The sequence below is a fragment of the Taudactylus pleione genome, unplaced genomic scaffold, assembly GCF_031769625.1.
Source record: "Taudactylus pleione unplaced genomic scaffold, aTauple2 ptg000229l, whole genome shotgun sequence".
Taxonomy (NCBI): domain Eukaryota; kingdom Metazoa; phylum Chordata; class Amphibia; order Anura; family Myobatrachidae; genus Taudactylus; species Taudactylus pleione.
Genome location: NW_028284631.1, coordinates 2,492,214 through 2,513,173, shown reverse-complemented (window position 1 = coordinate 2,513,173; position 20,960 = coordinate 2,492,214).

The window sequence follows — 20,960 nt, the reverse complement described above, 5'->3', positions numbered from 1 at the left end:
CAGATTTGTGTAACTCACACACAAAAATTCTGGCTGAACTGCCTTATGTATAATTTTTATTTTTTCCAAGTGATGTATTTTTTTTTCTTCAGATAATTGCTGTCCTCAAACACTGCTTTGGTTTCAACAGGTATCAAGCAGAAAATCTGCTTAAGTGACACTATTTAGGCAAAGCCCATTCATTTCAATGAGATAGATTTTTTTTTTTACTTCCTGGAAGAAAAAAATGCCTCGGGAAATGCTCTTGTGTGACACTACCCTGCACATGTTCTGTGCGTGCTGCCATAGGTATGGCCATCGACCATCGATGGTAGATTGATTTTTTAATGATTGCGAAGATCCAATGGTTCTCCACCACTAATGTTTGTTTGTTTTTTTTTTATCTGCATCGGTGGCACAGAGATTACCCCTGCCCGTGATAAGCCACTGATGCTGATTAACTCACGGTCTGCCATGGTAACCCAGCAGCGGTGGACAACGAGGGGTGCAAACCATTGACGGTTCACTGCCAATAGGGTCATGCCATCCATGGTTATCACAGATGGCACTATCAAAGGTGACCATGGAGGGTTAACCCGCCGATGGCCATCCCTATTTAGCATTATGTTACTCGTTGTCTTATTGATCTGTCTGCTGTGATAGCTTCCACACTGGTTGTGACAGGACAGTGCTATATAGTGTAATGTTAGTCCCCAATGTAATTATTTATGTCAGTGTGGTGTTATTATAGGATTAGATTCATTTGCGGAATGTGCTTGCATTTAGTTTAGAAAGGCTTAAGGGGCCCATACATCTACAGTCCCGATTCCCTGTTCTGCTAATCCGCAATCCAATCCACGGGTCGACGGCGATCCGTCAGCAGATTGAGGTAGTTTAACATGTAAAAAAATCTTATACTCACTGATTCCGATCATTTTCAAATCTCGATCGGCAAATCAAGATTTGTTGAATATTCCTGATTTCCCGGCCCCACCATCTGCAGAAGGGAGAATTGCCGCGATAGCGGCTACATGTATGGGCCCCATTAGAATACTAATAAGTTATAACCCACAAGTTGTAAGCAAACACAGGTGAGTGCATACTCTCTAATGTGACCCCTTTCACCAAATACAATATACTCTGCTCCTGGATTTACTATCTCAATGTTTTGCATAATAATATAAATAAAAATATAAGTACATAAGTTGGCAACTGATCAACATTGCTGCAATTATACCACTGCTGCCAATTGGTGCAGTGGCGTAACTTCATCTCAGTTGCCCGGAGGCAAGATAAATGGTGGTGCCCCCCCCACAAGTTTAAAACCTGATTTAAAATGCTCCTATGACATGATGCAAGATTTTCCCAATTACACATGTAGCACTGAAAGATTAAAAATGTCTCACTTTACTTTTTTCAAAAATCACTGCTCCCACCTCTTATTTGACAAATAATATCTTTATGATAAATTAGATATACCTCCAGTGCTACCATATATATATATATATATATATATATATATATATACATAGATATATATATATATATATATATATATATAGTGTGTGTGTAGCACTGTTGGAGGTGTATCTGATTTATTTTAAAGACATTATAATCTTGCTCTAAATTTAAATGCATCATGAATTTAGGGGGCTATGAGGGCGGGGTTGGTTCTGGCGGGGGCGATATATTTTAGAGTATATATCTTATCACTATGTCATGTAAGGGGGAGGGTGATATATTTATAGAGCATATGTTTTATTATCACTGTAATGTTAGGGGGGGGAGTATATTTAAAGAGCATATGTTTTATCACTCTGTCATGTTAAATAATTGAACATGGCAGAGTGATGAAATATATGAGCTTTAAATATACTCCCCCCCCCCCCCCCCCCAACATGGCAGAGTGGTAAAATGTATGCTTTATAAATCTATCACCCCCCCCTCCCCCAGCACCCCCCCCTCCCCCGCCCCGAGTCCAACGCAAGGCAACGACCCCACCCCTCATCAGGCTTGGCTTGCGAGACACTGTGACAGGCAGACTTACTTGATTTTTACTGCCTGTCTCCCCAGTCACAGTGCCACAGCCCGCTGCGCTGCCCACACAGATTCTCTCTCTCCCGGGTATCAGCCGCACTCTCCACAGTGTCTCCGACTCTCCACCACGGTCCGGTCTGCAGTGTTGGGAGGCTCCCCAGAGTAAGGGGCACGGGGCAGGCACAGGGTGAGGTCGCCGGCGGTCACATGATACGTGGTGACGTCTGCGGCTCGCCGAGACCACAGAGCACACAGTGTGTAGTGGAGCCTGAGGAGGAGCGCCGCTGCCGAAGCTGAATAATTGGCTGAGACAAGTTCAGTTTAAAATTTAATCGCGGCGACGCCATTTTGCGAATGGCCGCCTAAGCGCCATTTTAGATAAACTCATATTTTAGTACATGTGGCGATAATACTATTAGCACCATGCGATTGCATTTTTCACCATTTCTCATACACACATTAATACGCACCATTGCGCTAACTAGTCGCATATTAGCGAATGCATAGGACTTTGTATGAAACCGCTGTTTTATTAGCTTTATGCACACGCATCTGCCCCAAGTTAACTAGCGTCCTTATATCAAACCCTCAATACCCACACATTACATATTCACACATAAGGTTCAATAAGCTTTAAAGTGTATGATTTAAGTTGGTTCAGTTAGTTTAAATGCTGAGAAATAAAGAGATTTGATAACTAAGGTATTATACATGCTAAACAAGTCGTGTTTGGTCTTGTACTGATGCGTACTCTTTTTACAGTATTCCGGTGTTATCGGTGGGGAGGTCGCATCATGCAAACTCAAGTTATGGATCGCAGAACCTACAAGCAACAAAATATATATTTCAGGAACAACTGTTAGGATGTTGCAGGGGGCATGAAGAGAAAGATCCCCAGCTGTTAGAGGCAGGGAGAGTCTATTTGAACCAGCCTGTTAAATGTGCTGTAACAGATGCTTCTCCCCTGAGAACCAATGACATCAGCAACTAACTTCCCTATTGTCCTGTTTATTCTGGGGGGGTATAAAAATGTGTGCACGAATGCTGGTTCTCAGTCTTCGTGCTGAATGCTGCATGACTAGGGGTCTCTTGCTGATGCCTATCTCCGGGTCCGGAAGCGCCTGCGTATGTATACTGTACTTGGGTCTGTATAATTTTCCTTTTGTGCCTAAATTGTGTCTAGATCAATTGCGTGTAACTGTCTGAACTTTTACCTGAATAACACTTGTGCTTTGGAACCACAGATTCCACGTCTAAGTCTTTATTTGTGGTAGGACTGCGTACGCAAATTAGCGTCATCCTTAGAAGATATAGGCAGGATATTAGAAGGTATAGGTAGGACATTAGAAGGTATAGGAAGGTGTGTATAGAGGTTCTGATCCAGTATCGTTAGTTCGGGGCTCGTAGTGAAGTCACTTACCTGCTCACACGGTACATATGGCCATCGATATTTCAGCAAAGGGTGGAGTGGCCACATGCAGGGTTTGCCTGCAACCGCTTTGTGCTGAAAGATCGCTATCCATCTCCGTGTGAAGGAAGCTGACTAGAATCCAGGGACAAGAGGGAAAAAATTTGTTTTCCTCTGTTGATAGAACCTAATGCTTAGAGGGGTGCCGCAGTATTGAGTACGCGTCTGAGACGCATTTTTGCGTACGCAGTTAAAACGTCATTATACAGTTGTGTGGTAGTCGCATTATTGTGTATGCGGCTGGTCACACAATAGCGTATACGCACTTCCAGTTGTGCTGCCACGTGTTTGAACAAAGCCATTGAGGTTTACATTTTTTTCTATTACCAATATCTGGGTTAACGTGTATTTTTCTGCGCAGGAAAAAAGTGTGTAACAGTGAATATTTGTTGAACAAAGTTAAGGGTATCGAATGATCCTTAAATGCTAGGGGCAAGGGTTAGTCTAGCCGCTCGGTAAGCAGCTTTACCGTTCTATACACAGTAGCAGGTGTACATGTTGTCTTTGTTGTAGAGAGGTGCGTGAGAGTAGCCGACATATAAACTCTCATAGGTGTGGAAGTTGCCTTACTAAATCTTATCTGGGAGTGGAAGTTGCCTTTTTCAAATCTTATCCAGGTGTGGAAGTTGCCTTACTAAATCTTATCCAGGTGTGTGGGCGCCGCCGCCTTAAATCGTCCACAGGTAAGTGAAAGTGTCTTGATTGTCTTTCACTGGTCTAAATCTTTATTGAAAAGCATAGGAGTTGTCTCAGAATGGGAGCCACGCAAACAGTAGAGATGTTAGGCAATGATGTGCTGCTAATGGAGGCGCTGATCGGATCGGCCCGTCGTCTCATGCATACCAAGTACGGTACTTATGCAATTAGGTATTGTGATTTATGGTTTAATATGAAGAGGAAGAGTGTTAGACCGTTTCCCAGAATTGGTAGTTTTGATAAAAATGTGTTAGACAATGTCCGGGATCACATCAGTTTGATGCGCTCCCCAGAGAAAAAGGTTAAATATTTTGAATGTTTAAAACTGTGGCAGCATGAAGGGGATGCGTGGCTTAACAATGTGCAAACAACGCAAATTAGCGTCGTGAGCACATTGCCAGAAAATACATCCGCGACGCTGAATTGCAATACGGGCGAGCCGCAAAATGGCGCGCACATGCGGCAAGGTAGCGTCGTGGAGAGTATTGCCAGCAGTTCACGCTCACCTCCACCACCTTATGTGGATGGAGGTGCAAGTATAGTTACCAAAAATACCCATAAAAATGTAACAAGCAACTTGTACCCTCTCTTAAGCAATTATAAAGAAAATGTTCATGATGCGGATGATGAGCCTATTGTAATGTCTGCCATTTGCCATGCTGTGCAGATGATAGATGCTGCATCACCACAATCATGAGTGGTGCCGCCATCTCCATCGGTAACAGCAAGGGAAGTGTTAATGCCCTCTGCACCCGTAGAGGAAGTTGTTCATACCATACGTAGCAGCAGCAGACTAAACCCCCAGCCAGGTAATCAGGTCAAAGGTAGCAGCGCTACCGGTCTGCATCCCATTCGGACAATAACTGTTCCAAATGGAAATGCAGACGCGAACGGTATAGTGCCCACGAGGGAAGTAGTAATGCATTGTCCTTGGACAAGAGCAGAACTAAATTCCATCATAAATGGTTTCCCTGATCCCAAAAAGGAATTAGCCAAATGTCAAAGATTTTTGAGAAATTTCGGTAGTTCACATGAGACCACAAATAAAGATTGGCGTGTGGTATTAAGGGCCTGTCTACCACGCAATACCGACGTGACAAAATTTATCACGGATTGTGTATTGGATGGTGACATTCCCTTAACAGACCAAGTAATCCAAGGTAACATTTCCCGCATTGTAACTCAATTGGGTATATATTTTCCAGTAGTAGTTAACTGGAACAAAATTTTCACCATTAAGCAGAAATAGAGTGAGACTGCAGAAGATTATTGCGATCGGGCTCTGCAGGCTATCACCCAGTACACTGGGATAGAGGATATTAAAGATAGCACTCACCACAGGGGGATGATAGTCACAGTACTTGTGGACGGTCTGAAAGAGAGTTTAAAAACTCGGGTTCAGACCTCACAGCCTGGCTGGCGGGGACTCACAATAGATACCCTCATAGAAACCGCCATTGAACATGATAAAAACATCTCCAAAAAGAGAGGAGCCCAGAGCGAAAAACTAATGGCTATCAGTATACAAGCTCTGGAGGGAATGACGGTAACATCACAGCCAACAGACACACTTACACTTGCACACACCCGATGCAACCACAGGTCCCAGGCTATCCACCAACTTCTTATCCCCCACAATACCCTTACCCTCCCTATCCTTACCCATATCCACCACCTTTACCCTCTGCGCAAACCTCACAACACCACATGTCTTCACCTGAAACACGAACATGTTTTAACTGTAAACAAACAGGATACTTAAGTAGAAACTGTACAGTAAAAGGAGTAGGGATCCCACATCAGGGAAGACCTAGATATCCCCATAAGGGATATGCACAGAGGCCAGCAAAAGTCCAGCAGGCACCAGCTCCAATTTGTTGAATCGTGCAACTGAACCTTTAGTACATTCCTGCCTATAAACCTCTAAGATTCACCTGCCTAGAACCTCTAAGACAAAACCTGCCTATACCTCCTAAAACCATAAGGTGTCGCTAATTAGCGCTGTGTTTTAAATATACCATTAATAAGACTCTAAGACAGTGGAATAGCGGTCCAACGCGCTAAAGATTATTATTCAGGTAAAAGTACAGATGTTACCACGCTATGATCTAACAATGAGCGCAAACTAAATTGTACAAACATTTAGGTCATAAGGTACAGTCAATACATACGCGTGCGCTCTGGGACCAGATACCGGCATCAGTAATGAAACCTTCGTCGAAACAGCATAACAGGACCACCGCAGACTGGCATCTCGTTTCAGAGCACTCACATATATACCCGTACTGGGATAAGCAATACAATAGAATACATTGGCAGGTTCTCATTGGTTCCTCTTCTTGCTTCTTCCGTTACGGTACAATTCATAGGTCAGTGCAAAGACTCAAACCAGCCTCTAACAGCCTGATTGTGTCCACTTTCCCGCTGCATATTAAATCTAGTCTAAACTGGCATACAACATTTCAAGGAGTTATTCTCTCTATCATTCATATTTCAAAGCCGCATGTTCTGATCTCCTCACCGATGCCACCGGAACGCTGTGGGAAAAGAGTAGATCAGTACGGCACCAATCACGGTCCATTTGCCATTTACTAAACCATAGTTACAGAAAACATTAATTTCTTCATATGCTGACATTGCGATTAAACCAAATAATAATCATTCCTTTCGTGCTGCGGGACCATTGCTTTTAAATGTGTATGCGGGGAGAAATGACATTAAATTGTGTTGTGCGTTTGAGGGTCTATGGGGCACTTAGCGACCAGCACTAAGTTGGAAAGGCTTCTGTGTATGTGTGTGAGCATGCCAGTATGGGTTTGGGAAAGATCACTAAAAAGCTGGCTGTGCGTTTAAATAGCTATTTTGCGTTGTCCTATGTTTAACATGAAGTGCAGGGAAAACACCACTAATTTGCTACTTTTTGCTACATCGCGTATGTGTTAATGTGAATGCAGGGGAAAACACCACTATTTTGCTACTGCTCAAATATGTTTGTGGTGATTTTAATGTGTTGCAAAGTTATTTTATGTCTGCTAAACACCGTCGGTAGGTGTTTGGGGAAGATTGTGAAAAAGCTGTTCGTACTACTTTTTAGCAACTTTGCTACTTTTCAAATATAAGTCTGATGATTTTAATGTGTTGGAAAGTTATTTTATGTCTGCTAAACACCGTCGGTAGGTGTTTGGGGAAGATTGTGAAAAAGCTGTTCGTGCTACTTTTTAGCAACTTTGCGTTGTGAGTAGCAAAATTGCTACTTTTAGCAATTTTGCACTGTGGATTGTGTACTATGTATTTTTGACAAAATGGCACTTGTGTAAGCTTTCTTTTCTAAAATGGAGTCTTGCTGCCATTCACAAGATGGTGTCTTGAGGCCAGACGCAAAATGGCGTCGTCGCGATTAAATTTTAAACTGAACTTGTCTCAGCCAATTTTTCAGCTTCGACAAATTGTAGCCGTAAATGCTTTATTGGAGAATGGTAGCCAACGCTAGGGGTCAGGTCATACCTGTAGTCTACAGATGGTCAGGTTAACGGGAAGTACTAGGGAAGAACCGGTCATGATGGTTGACGTAGCTGGTACTGAATATCCTTTTCTTGTAGACACAGGGGCGACCCGGTCGATGATAAAATCTCCCGTTAATTTGCAGGTGACCAACGAGACAGTACCAACAATGGGTGTAACAGGTAAAGTGGAGCATTATGCTTTAACAAAGTCCACAGAGGTTACTATTGGGCTGTTGCATACCAGGCATTCTTTTCTCCTGGCTGCTGCGGCTCCTACTAACCTGCTGGGTAGAGATTTATGTAAGATGGGATGTGTTATATATTGCACCCCTGATGGTGTATTTTTAGATATCCCAGAGAGAATGGTATACGAGTTGCGGGATATGTTAGACACTCCTCAAAGGATAATGTATCACTCTACAGTTTTAAATGAAACTCCATCACAGGTAGATGAAATGTTGTCCCTAATTCCAGATTCCCTTTGGACTAAAGATGGACAGGACACTGGATTAATGGCAGACGTAAGCCCAGTAATGGTACATTTAAAAAGCGGAAGGCAAGCTCCAAAAATTCCCCAGTACCCACTAAAACAGGAGGTAGAATTAGGGGTTTTTCTAATAATTGAGCGATTATTGCAACAAGGAATTTTAGTTCGTACAGCTAGTGTAGCCAACAGTCCCATCTTTCCGGTAAAGAAGAGTGGTGGGAGGGGTTATAGGCTGGTACAAGACCATAGAGGTGTTAATAAGGTAGTAGAGAGCCAATTCCCTGTAGTGCCGAATCCAGCTGTCATTTTGATGCAAATCCCACCAAATGCAACCCATTTCACTGTCATTGACCTCTGCTCTGCTTTCTTCTCTGTGCCTCTCCATCCTGACTGTCAGTATCTATTCGCATTTACATACAGAGGTTTACAATACACATGGACACGATTACCCCAATGTTTCATAGACAGCCCCAGTATCTTCTCCCAGGCATTGCACGACTGTTTACAATCTTTTCAACCTGCCAATGGATCTGTTCTAATACAATATGTGGACGATTTATTGCTATGTTCTGACTCGTTTATGTCATGTTTGAATGATACTAAACTTTTGTTACTTAATCTCTCACAAACAGGACACAAGGTGGCTAAGGACAAACTACAGCCGTGCCAATCCAGAGTAAAATATTTGGGACACTGCCTAACCCAGGGGTTATGACACCTCACAACAGATAGAATCCAGGCCATACAAAACATGACACTGCCGCAGAATCAACAGCAAATTCGTACCTTCTTGGGAATGTGTGGATATTGTAGAATGTGGATACCAGGTTTTTCTATTTTGGCCTTACCTTTACAGGAATTAGTCTCTTCCTCAAAGCCCGATCGTGTCATACACACAGAGGAATCAGAACAGGCTTTTCTTAATCTTAAGGATAGTCTGACAAGAGCTCCTGCATTGGGAATACCTGACTATGAAAAACCTTTTGATTTGTATTGTACAGAAGCTGATGGTTGTGCTGCAGGTGTCCTTACACAAAAACATGGTGATGCCAGTAGGCCCGTAGCATACTACAGTGCCCAATTGGACATGGTAGCAAGATCACTCCCCACCTGTTTGAGAAGTGTAGCAGCTACCGCTGTATTGGTGAGTAGAAGTGAGGACGTAGTATTGGGCCATGATATGATTGTCTACACTCCCCATGCTGTATCTGCTCTGTTGAACTCAGCTCAAACCAGACACGTCTCCTCGGCTAGGTTCACCAAATGGGAACTAGCTCTAATCGCTCCTGCAAATATTACTGTTAAACATTGCAGTACGCTGAATCCAGCAACATACCTACCATATGTACAACATGATGTACAAAGGGTGTAAGGAGAGGAGTTGCTGGCGGGAGGTGAATTCGGCAGACATAATGATACGCACGATTGTATGACATATCTGAATCAGACCTTTACTGCTAGACCTGACATACATGACACACCTTTAGAGAATGTGGATGTAACTTTTTATATGGATGGGAGTTGTCATAGACAAACAGACACAGGTGAATTATGTACAGGTTATGCTGTTGTAAATGACACAGACATCATAGAAGCTAAACCTCTCGGTCCTCCTCACTCAGCCCAGGTGGCAGAGTTAGTAGCACTGACTAGAGCATGTGAACTGGCAGCAGGCAAATCTGCTAACATTTACACTGACTCGAGGTATGCGTTCGGGGTGGTGCACGATTTTGGGGCTCTATGGCGTCTGAGAAACTTTATGACAGCAGCAGGCACACCAGTTGCACATTCCTGACACATAAAACATCTTTTAGAAGCAATCCAACTGCCCAAAGCAGTGGCAGTAATTAAATGCAAAGCCCACACATGTGAGGGTGACCCGGTGTCACTGGGCAACAACAGAGCTGATGAAGCTGCAAAATGGGCAGCAGGGTTAAAAATGTTTTTTCCAGCTGAAACAATTATGTCATTCCAAACTATTGATATGCTGAAATTAATTGAGATGCAAAATTTGTGTTCAATTCAGGAAAAATCCATTTGGAAGTCCAAGGGATGTGGGCAAGAGTCCTCTGGGCTCTGGAGGGACGGACATGGTAAGCCAGTAGCCCCCAAGGCATATTACCCCAGCCTGGCTGAGGCAGCACACGGTCTGACTCATCTGGGTAAACAGGGTATGTGCAAGTTGGTGAGGGCATACTGGTGCGCACCAGGTTTTTCTTCACAAGCAGAAAAGATAGCAATGTCCTGTTTGACCTGCTTGAGAAAGAACAAAGGGAAAGCGATCCCTACCGAACCGTCCCACATTCCACCGACTGATGGACCTTTCCAGGTGATACAAATTGATTTCATCCAATTACCACCCTGCAGGAACCTTAAGTATGTATTAGTGTGCACAGATGTATTTTCTAACTGGGTTGAGGCCTACCCAGCGGCCACTAATACTGCTGCGTTTACTGCCAAGAAAATAGTTCAGGAATTTGTATGCAGGTACGGTATCCCTAAAGTCATCGAGAGTGATAGGGGTACCCATTTCACAGGTGATGTTTTTCAAAATATGTGTAAGCTGATGGGTATTAATAGCCGACTTCACACCCCCTACCGACCGCAAGCCAGTGCAAAGGTAGAGAGGATGAACGGGACTATTAAAAATAAGCTAAGTAAAATCGTGACTGAGACTGGACTAGGATGGCCAGAAGCGTTACCTTTGGTCCTACATAGCATAAGGACCACTCCTAGACCTCCTCTGAATCTGTCCCCATTTGAAATATTGTTCGGTAGACAACCTCATTTGATTATAAGTCCACAGGAAGATCTAAAGGGTAACAACGAGGTAACTGTGAAGTATCTTATATCAATGAGTAAGCAGTTAAAGCAACAGCAGCAGAAACTGAAATTGTTGTCTAATGATATGCCTGAAACGAATGATGTTGAACCAGGAGAATATGTAATGATCAGAAATTTCTTGTGTTCAGGTTGTTTGACTGATCGGTGGGAAGGTCCATACCAGGTGCTACTGACAAGTACTACATCTTTGAAGGTGGCCAAGAGAGATACCTGGGTCCATTCCACTCACTGCAAAAAGGTCAATCAACCGGTGGAGAAACAAGTCGGAGACAAAGCTGATAGCGTGGACCTGTCGCTCGCGAGCTTGTTCCGGGAGGATTGAAAAGGTCGTAGTAAGATACCTGAACTGAGAAAAATTTGCAGGTCTTGTTGTGACAATGGACGGGCCTGCTGTGTTCATTTTCATATTCTCTTTTAGAATGTTCACCATCCTGGTCAGTCCGGGGATATCAAGTATCTGTGATGGGGGACCGATTGAGGAAACGGGAGCTGATGGCAGTGCTGATGGAGTGGAATCAGGAAGAGTGCAATGCCAATCAGGGGAGTGACCAATCTTAGTACTGTTATTGTTAAGAGAGCTGTCATTCCGGATACTTGGGGAAGGTGTGGAGTTTTATCGTCTGAAGATTCCTGTATTTGTGAGCTTTGTGGGTCCCTAGTTGATGAGAACTGTATCTAACGGTGCCAACCTAAATATAATCCGTACCGGGTGGGTATCCTCTAGAGGATTATCATAGCATGGTAGGCAAGGTGTTAAATCAAACCAATTGCTGGGTGTGTTCACATGTGCCACATGGAGGGTTGGTGCCATTTCCGCTGAATATCACGGAAATTTTAGAATTGCAAAAAGGGACAACATTGGATGGAAAATTCCTCTCATCCAAACCACCTCATTTCAAACTCCATCAATTCCAAGTAGATAGATCACTTTTGTGTCTAAACATAACCAACCCCAATAAACCCGGGAGTTGGGAAGTGACGGGGAATAATCAGACGATGACCTTCTCACAAAGAGCTGATAATGAGTCCATAGACCATGACCTGCTGCGCTCCATTAAGTCTGGTGGGAAACATTTTAGGTATCGGTATACATTGAGTTCCACCAAAGAAACTATTGGTAAGGTGCCAAACGGTTATTGTGCTAAAATAATACAGCCAGAAACTTGCATGTACCAGATGGAAGAACCAGAAATAGGATTGTTTGCAAGGGAAATGTGCTTAATGATAATGATGCATACCATTCCTTATGTTCTCCCTGATAATGTATATTTCATCTGTGGAAGAAAAGTGTATAAATGGCTCTCCCCGAGTTCCGAAGGTTTGTATTACCTGGGAAGAATAGTCCCAGAAGTTATGACCCTCACACATGTTGAAATGCTGGGTATACATAAAAACACACCGACACCATATCTTCACACACAATATGAACACAGAGGCAAAAGAAATATGGTACCTGGTGATATACATAAAGCCACTCAGTTAATCAGTGAGACAACTGGCTTTCAAGTTCCGGTCGCATTGGACCCCACCAGGATCGCTCGGGGTACATTAAATTTTAGATATATCCAGGAACTTGCTAAATTAATAGATAATATCACCGAGATGTACGATGACACATTCAGGTATACAGGGAGAGAATTGCAAGCGTACAAGAAAGAACTGGTGCAACACAGGGTAGTGTTGAATTATTTAACTGCTGTTACTGGAGGGTACTGCGTAACATTGGCCACCCAATTTGGAGTAAAATGTTGCACCTATGTCACCAATGATACCAGCGACCCTAAGGAGGTGATAGACCGGAAGATGGATGAAATTCTGCAGCTAAAGTGGGAATTTCGCAAGAACCATAACACTTCAGTGGCTGAAGTAGGGGAAAAGATAGAAGGATGGGTATCATGGCTGAACCCAGTGAAATGGTTCTCAGGTCTAGGGGAATGGGTCCAGGAAGTGATCACCAGCGTAGGCAAATTCTTAATCCTTATACTAATTGTCATCATAATAATTGGCATATGTGTCCGGTGTGTTCCTATTGTGTTGAAGTGTGGAAAATGTAAAAATAGAGTAAAGCGAAAGAATGAAATTATGATGGTGGCCAGTATGAATACCGAGGTAAATACAGAACTGCATTACAACCCTGAGCTAGGAAACTCCAATATTTAATGTATTATATTTAGACATGCATAGAATGTATTATTGAAATGTTATTAATAGAACACCTCAGATAATGTAAAGTCTCAACTCCCCTTCAAGACTGCTATTATAAGAATGGTGCATTCCCACACCTTTCACATGATCTTCCAAGATCCGCGGTGTGCGTATAATAGTAGTTTTATGTCCCCACCCAGAGACACATTATTGATGGACTAAGAACCACCTTGTGCCATCCCATAATAACACCAAATAATATGTAAATGTAAGCCTAAATTAAATTCTAATAGCAGATTGTGATAGCATGTTGTTTGCTATCAAAGGGTGGACTGTCGAAGCTGAATAATTGGCTGAGACAAGTTCAGTTTAAAATTTAATTGCGGCGACGCCATCTTGCGAATGGCCGCAAGGTGCCATCTTGAAAATGAGATCGCAAGACGCCATTTTGCGAATGGCCACCTAAGCGCAATTTTAGATAAACTCACATTTTAGTACATGTGGCGATAATACTATTAGCACCATGCGATTGCATTTTTCACCATTTCTCATACACACATTAATACACACCATTGCGCTGTTAACTAGTTGCATATTAGCGAATGCATAGGACTTTGTATGAAACCGCTGTTTTATTAGCTTTATGCGCACGCATCTGCCCCAAGTTAACTAGCGTCCTTAGGGGGTCATTCAGACCTGCTCGCGAGCGCAGGACGCTCGCAAGTGGGTCGATGTTGCCCCACTGCGCATGCGCACGACGGAGGGAGCTCCATCGTGCGCATGCGCAAGACCCGACTAGCGACGGGCTCTCCGTCGCTCCGGGTCTCGCACCAAAGGGGGCGTGCTGACGATGTTGATTGACAGCACGCCCCCTTTGGTGGGCGTGCCGGAGGCGTGGCTGCCAGACGGGAACGCCTACCGTCTGAAGCCGGCCTCACTGACATCACTAGTGATGTCAGTGGGAGTTATTTTGGCTCTGATAGAGCCAAAATCACTCCAGGGCTTGCGGCAGCGAGACCTTACCGCAGGGCAGGGGCGGATTGGGCCACCGGGACTGCAGGAAGGTTCCTGCTGGGCAGGTCCCCTCTTCCCACCTGCTGGGCCACTTTAATCACCATGACTACTAGCCGGCGGCTCTAACGGGCGCTACCACGATCAGAGCTCAGCTCCGAACGGGCAGCGGTAATGAATGAGCTTCTGCGCATGTCGTTTTTACGCGCTATAGAGAGTGAGGGACCCAGTTTTTAAAACTGCTCGCGTCCCAGAGGACGCGCGCTGACTCACTGACATGTGGAAATCCTCAGTCTGTCCCCAGCCTCTCCCTGAATGCCTCCCCATTGGCAGAGAGAAGAGACTAGCCACTCCCCCAGTGTTTGAGGAGCACAACAGTCAAACTCTGCAGCGTGCAGTTCTCCATTCTGAACAGTAAGCAGCCATGTGGTGAGCATCTGCTCTGAACCGGAGGTTTGTTTCCATTCCCGGTTCTCTGAGCCTTACCACCAGCTGCATTTCTCCCCAGCTGAGAGGCACCAGGCTGTCAGCGTGCTCTCCGGTGATACTGTGAGATTCACCCATGGATGACCTCCCCAGCGGCTCAGCAATGTCACTGTTTGCACACAGGTATCTCGGCAGCAGATCAGTTTATCTAATTTCCTGTGGCCAGGTCACTACTTAATCACCACACACACGCTGCTGGTAGCCTTATCTACCAAGGCTGGAACACAGTCTGCCCAGCATGGATTGTGGCCACTGAAGGGTTAAACAGCTGCGATAACTATTAGGACAGCTGACCTGTGAGTCGGAGTCAGTGAGAGCAAACAGCTCACATGAGAAGTTATTTTATGACACATTTTGCTTTTTCACTGCATGCAGCTATCACTAACAAAGTGGGAATTCATTAACATTTCAGCAGTAGTGGACCTTAGTATATTAACTTTTAAGACTAACCTATACTAATATCAGTAGACTTAACAATTGTGTGGACCATATTTAATCCATGTGAATGTGCTCATGTTGGGACGGTGATAGGGCCTGATTTAGAGATGGGCGCTGTGATCGCAGTTGCAATTTCACACGTATCGCAGCTATGAAAATATGCTAGCATAGGGATGCCCACCACTGCCTTCTCATCTGTGCCGGACGTAGTTTGCCAGCGCAAATACCAGTAGCATCAACCAGCCATGTAGCCCTTGTGGAACGTCTGGCCTTTTTTCAAATACAGTGTCTCTCCAGACACGCTGCGTAGGAGATCGCAATATCTAATTTATGCACGCCCATGTAATTATGTTTAAACGGTCAGACACACCTGTGTTTTTCTAACCACCCCATTACCTCCCCCAAAAGCCGACTACCTGTCACTCACTTTGCGAATGGGTTCTCTGTGTGTGCGGAATTATAAAACAATCGCTGCACGTGCACAGTGCGGGTTATATGCATGTGCAATAGCAAGAAATCGCTTGATCTGCGTGAAAATCAGCATGGCGTACATCTTTGAATCAGGCCCTTAAAGTGCTGAGTGCTTACCAGTTGAAAACTGCTTGCTTGAGCTTACTAACCCACGTAGGCATCAGCACAGCAGTGCATTACCTACTGTAGCTGCTATTATTGTGTTTTATATTTATTGAGATCTCTACACTATTAATGACCCACATGATTTTATTTTGCCGGTTGATATTTGTGGATTTATCCAAGTTAAACAATTTTATGTGATTATTGCCCAAGATGCCAATTGCCCCTACCACAAGCACTGTCCCAACTGCGGCCTACCCTTAGCCCCCTCTTTGCCCCCAACACTGCACCTGTTGGCTATGTTGAAGTCAAGGAAATATATTTATAAGCATCTGTTCTTACCTCAAAAGGAGTATGACTTTCCATAGTGTACAGTGGCCCTGATTCAGAGCTGGATGCTCTGAATCAGGGCGGTTTTTTTGGAGCGGCCTCCTGGCCACTCGCATAGCTGTGGGTGACCACCCACAGCTATTGCGAGTGGCCAGGATGATGGTCGCGATGGTCAAGACCATTGGGCTTGCGACGAGACCCTTGTGGTAGGGTCTTGTGGCCGCAAGCCCCAGAGAGCTTCTGGCTCTAATAGAGCCGGAAGCTCTCCCACTGACATCACTGGTGATGTCAGTGGGGCCGCCCACAAACGGCAGGCGTTCGCATGGGAACGCCTCCATTTGTGAAGCCACCCCCACGCCCCGCCTCCAAAACGGTGAGAGCTGTCGATCAAAATCGACAGCCGCCCCCTCTTGGTGCGAGACCCGGAGCGACAGAGCGCCCGTCGCTAGCCGGGTCATGCGCCGGCTACGGCGTGCGCATGCACAGTGGCCTAACATCGACCCGCTCGCGAGCGCATAGCGCTTGCAAGCGGGTCTGAATCAGGAAAATTAGCGAATAAGGGATAGACAGATGGGAAAAAAAGGAGAGAGAAGGTAGAGGAAGACAGATGAAAAAGTGAAGAAGAGGACGGGAGAAAGTGAAGAGATGTGAAAAGGAAGACAGAAGCAAAATTAGGAGAGAAATCTGTAATCACTAATTCCTATCCGCATTACACAGTCACTGTAATGTCACTTATTTACCAATACTTTCATGTGATATCATGCCTCATCTACTGAGATACACTTTCTTTATTATCACTTTTTGTCACTATATTTTATTAAATGTTATTACTTTCTTTCCTATTACTTTTTAACCCTATTCCTCACTCACTAACGTATTTGTCTATTGTCACATTAATTTGGTTTGTATTTAATGACATTTCTTTCATTGCCCAATGTCCCTAAGTGTCACTTACTGCCATCCCTATAAGTCCCATCACTTGGTGATGTCATAATGCAGCTATAGTGACGCCCCCAAACTTGTCATCACTGAGACTGTACCTCAGATACTGACAGGTCATTTCAGGGCCGGATTAATAATGGGGCTGATGGAGCTACAGCTCCAGGCCTACCATCAGAAAAGACCCACAGCCCTCTGATGTGTGTGTGTGTGCTGCTGTAGAAAGGATTTTCTCTTTCTACTTCAGGGTCCATAGGGTATCCACAGGATACCTTGGGGTATAGGTGTGACGTCAGTCGCAGGGCACCAAAGAGTTAAGCTTTCAGCCTCCCAGGATGCACTAGGTCCCCCTCCTATACCCCGCCCCCGAGCCAAGGCACCTCAGTTTTAGTTTGGTGCCCGGCCGGAGTCGGGTGCACCTGTTGGAGTGGGGGCTAGAAGAGCCCCTGAAGCTTATTCTTCATGCAGCTGTGGCTGCACAACTGGATGAACAGCATGGACAGTCAGTCCTGACATCCATGCTGTCTTCCCTACACCCCGCCGGTACCAGAACGCCGGTACTGATCCGGGGATGCTGGTGGGCGTCTGGGGTCACAGCTAGCGGTGACCCCAGATGCTCCGGACCATGGCCGGATTCAAGGGGGACAGAGGTAAGCAGCGGGGTCCCGCGGTGGGTCCCCGCTGATCACATGGTCCTAAGTCCCCAGGCAGGGGGCTCCCTGGGGACTGGCTGCAGCGTGGAGCCAGGCGACCAACCTGCGCTTCCACTACCCCCTGGGACAGCGGACCGCAGCAGAGCGGTAGCGCTGCGGCGTCCCAGGGGTTAAATGCATGCCAGGGGAGCGCGCCTTCCCTGTCTCACAGCCGGCGCCTCCCCCGCTGCACACAGCCCTCTCTGCTTGCTGCCGACTGGTCCTGTGGCAGCGCTCCTCCCCCAGGCCAGCCTCCTCTCTGCTCCTCGGCGGCCATCTTCTCCAGAACGCATGGTGAACGCTGCTGGAAGCGCTGGAAGGAAGCATCGTGGTCTGGGTCCCCCCGCATACCTCTCCTCCGCTGTGGTCAGGTCTGTGTATGCAGCGCTGTGTCCTACCAGGCCCTGTGTCTGTGTAGTTGAGTGATCAGCGCTGTTAGTGCAGGAATTGTTATTTTTCTGCATTGTATGTGACTGTGCTAGCGCTGCTGCCTGTAATCTTTTCTTCTCTAAACTGTCAGCTTTATTACTGTCCCTGTTCTTTCTGCTAAAGCCCTTGCGGTGCGGTGCTGCAGGGTGGTCTCTCGCCTATTTAATACTTAATTGGTGAGAGAGGTCACATACGTGGTGCCATCATGTCTGAAAGTGATTTTCCCCTCCGGCTACAGTGTACCACGTGCAAAGTACCGTTAGCGGAGGGGGAGGGTAGCGCGGAGGGCCTTTGCCGGCAGTGTTTGTCCATGGCGCGGCCTATTACGGTTACAGCACCGGTACAGGAGCCGCCCTGGGCTTGTTTCGCTCAGGCGTTAACAGCTTTAGTGGGCCAGTTAGCTCCGCAGCCCGCGTTTACTCCGATGGGTTTGTCCCAGCAGTCTGTGGTGTCGTCACCCATGCAGGGATTCCCACGACAATTGGTGGTACCCCACAGTCTCCCTATTTCCCCGCTCCCGGGTTCTCAGGAGCCAGCGTGGGTTAACTCCCTGACGAGTTCTGTACAGCACTTGTCGGATGTGTTGCAAGGGGAGTCTGTGATGCGGTCTCATAAAAGGCCGGTGGCGTCTCTGTCCGCTCCTTATGAGGATGACGAAGGGACGTCTGATGATGGGGAGATTCTAGATCCTTACGATCAGGAACCTCTCCATACTAAGGACGCTGATGCTAAGTCCAAAGTATATATTCCTGGACTTATTCGGGCGGTCCGCACAGCCTTGGTGATTGAGGACGAAGTTCCCCCAGCGGCTAAATCTAAGTATGCCTTTTTCAAAGATGTGAAGGGCGATGCCACAGTCTTTCCTCTTTCGGGTCAGTTGGTGGACCATTTAGAGGAGGCGTGGAAACAACCTGGCAAAAGATACCAGCCGCAGAGACGCCTGGCGGTGGCTTATCCGTTCGCGGATAATTATTTTGCGAAGTGGGAATCCCCTCCACAGGTGGATTCTCACGTGACCCGTCTTGTCCGTAGTGCCACATTGCCGATGCCATCCATGTCCTCCCTTAAGGATGCTACGGACCGCAAGGTAGAAATCTGCCTGAAGTCCGCTCATTCCCTTGCAGGGGGGGCAGCACGGCCGGCTATGGCCATTTGCTGGGTTGCCAGAGCGATGGAGCGCTGGGCGGATTCATTAGAGGCTTCTTTTGAATCCGACTGTCCGGCCGATCAGGCAGAGTTGATTGGCAATCTCCGTGATTCGGCCACCTACATCAACGAGGCGGCTCTAGACATTAGTACTCTGGTGTCTAGAATTTCTTCAGCAGCGGTAGCTGCTCGTCGCACCTTGTGGCTGCGATCCTGGAAGGCGGACGCAGATTCCAAGAAAGGTCTGGAAGCGTTGCCGTTTACCGGAGAAGTTCTCTTCGGTCCGGATCTGGATAAGATTGTGGCCACGCTGGCGGCAGCCAAATCTGCCTGTCTCCCGTCGGCCGCTGCTCCTTCTGGTTCGGGACCATCGTCCTTTCGGTCATCTAGGGCCCAGGGCAGGCCCAAACCACAGTCGTTTCCTCGACAGGCTGGCCCTAAGAAATCGGTCAAGACCCGGAAGCAGGCATGGAGTACCAGACGTCCGGCCCCCAAGCCAGATGACAAGCCTGCGGCCTGACGGTCCGGGCCTCCCTTTGGGGGATCCCAGGGTGGGAGGCCGCCTGCTACAGTTCGCCCAGTGTTGGTCGACCACTACGACAGACACTTGGGTTCTGGAGGTGGTTTCCCACGGATACGCCCTCTCCTTCCGGCACAGACCCCCGGCTCGCTTCTTCACCACGGGTCTCCCATCAGACCGGAACAAGGCTACGGAGCTGCGGAAGGTATTGCACACTATGCTCCAGGCTGGAGTTATAGTGGCGGTTCCATTTTCCCAGAGGGGCCAGGGTTTCTATTCAAATCTATTTTTGGTACAGAAACCCAATGGGTCATATCGTCCGATTCTCAACCTCAAAGCACTCAACAAGTCTTTGCGGGTCCCGAAGTTTCGGATGGAGACCCTACGGTCCATCATTCTGGCGCTGGAACCTGGGGACTACTTGGTGTCATTGGACATACAGGACGCTTACCTGCATGTCCCTATTCTTTGGCGCCATCAACAGTTCCTCAGGTTTGCAATCAGCAGCGACCACTTCCAGTTTCGGGCGTTACCTTTTGGCCTGGCAACAGCACCACGTGTTTTCACCAAGGTGATGGCGGTCATGGCGGCTTCTCTGCGGCTGCAGGGAGTCCGCATGTTGCCGTATTTGGACGACCTGTTATTGGTGGCAGGATCTCCAGAGCTCCTGTTACGCCACTTGGACCTGACCATTGCACTGCTGCAACGGCACGGCTGGCTAATCAACTGGCAGAAGTCCACTCTAATCCCGTCTCGGAGGATTCTGCATCTTGGAGCCTTATTGGACTCGGGACAGCAAAGGATCTTCGTGACGGAGGACACGATCTCTGCTTTACAGTCAAGGGTGCGCAGTTGTCTGCACAGCCGCCGGGTGTCCTTACACTCGGCGATGAGGTTACTGCGCTCCATGGTGTCGGTGTTCGACATGGTGGAATACGCCCAGTTTCACTCCAGACCTCTGCAGCACCTGATCCTGTCCAAGTGGAACGGGCTGACTCAGTCTCTGAAGTCCCAGACGATTGTGCTCACCCAGGAGGTTCGCCTGTCCCTTACGTGGTGGTTACAGACGACCCACCTCAACAAGGGACGTCCGTTCTGGGTTCCAAATTGGGTCCTGTTGACAACGGACGCCAGTCTTCGGGGCTGGGGAGCAGTTTCGGGTCCACACTTGTTCCAGGGCAGGTGGACGCCGACAGAAGCGGAGCTTCCAATAAATATCTTGGAACTCCGTGCGGTC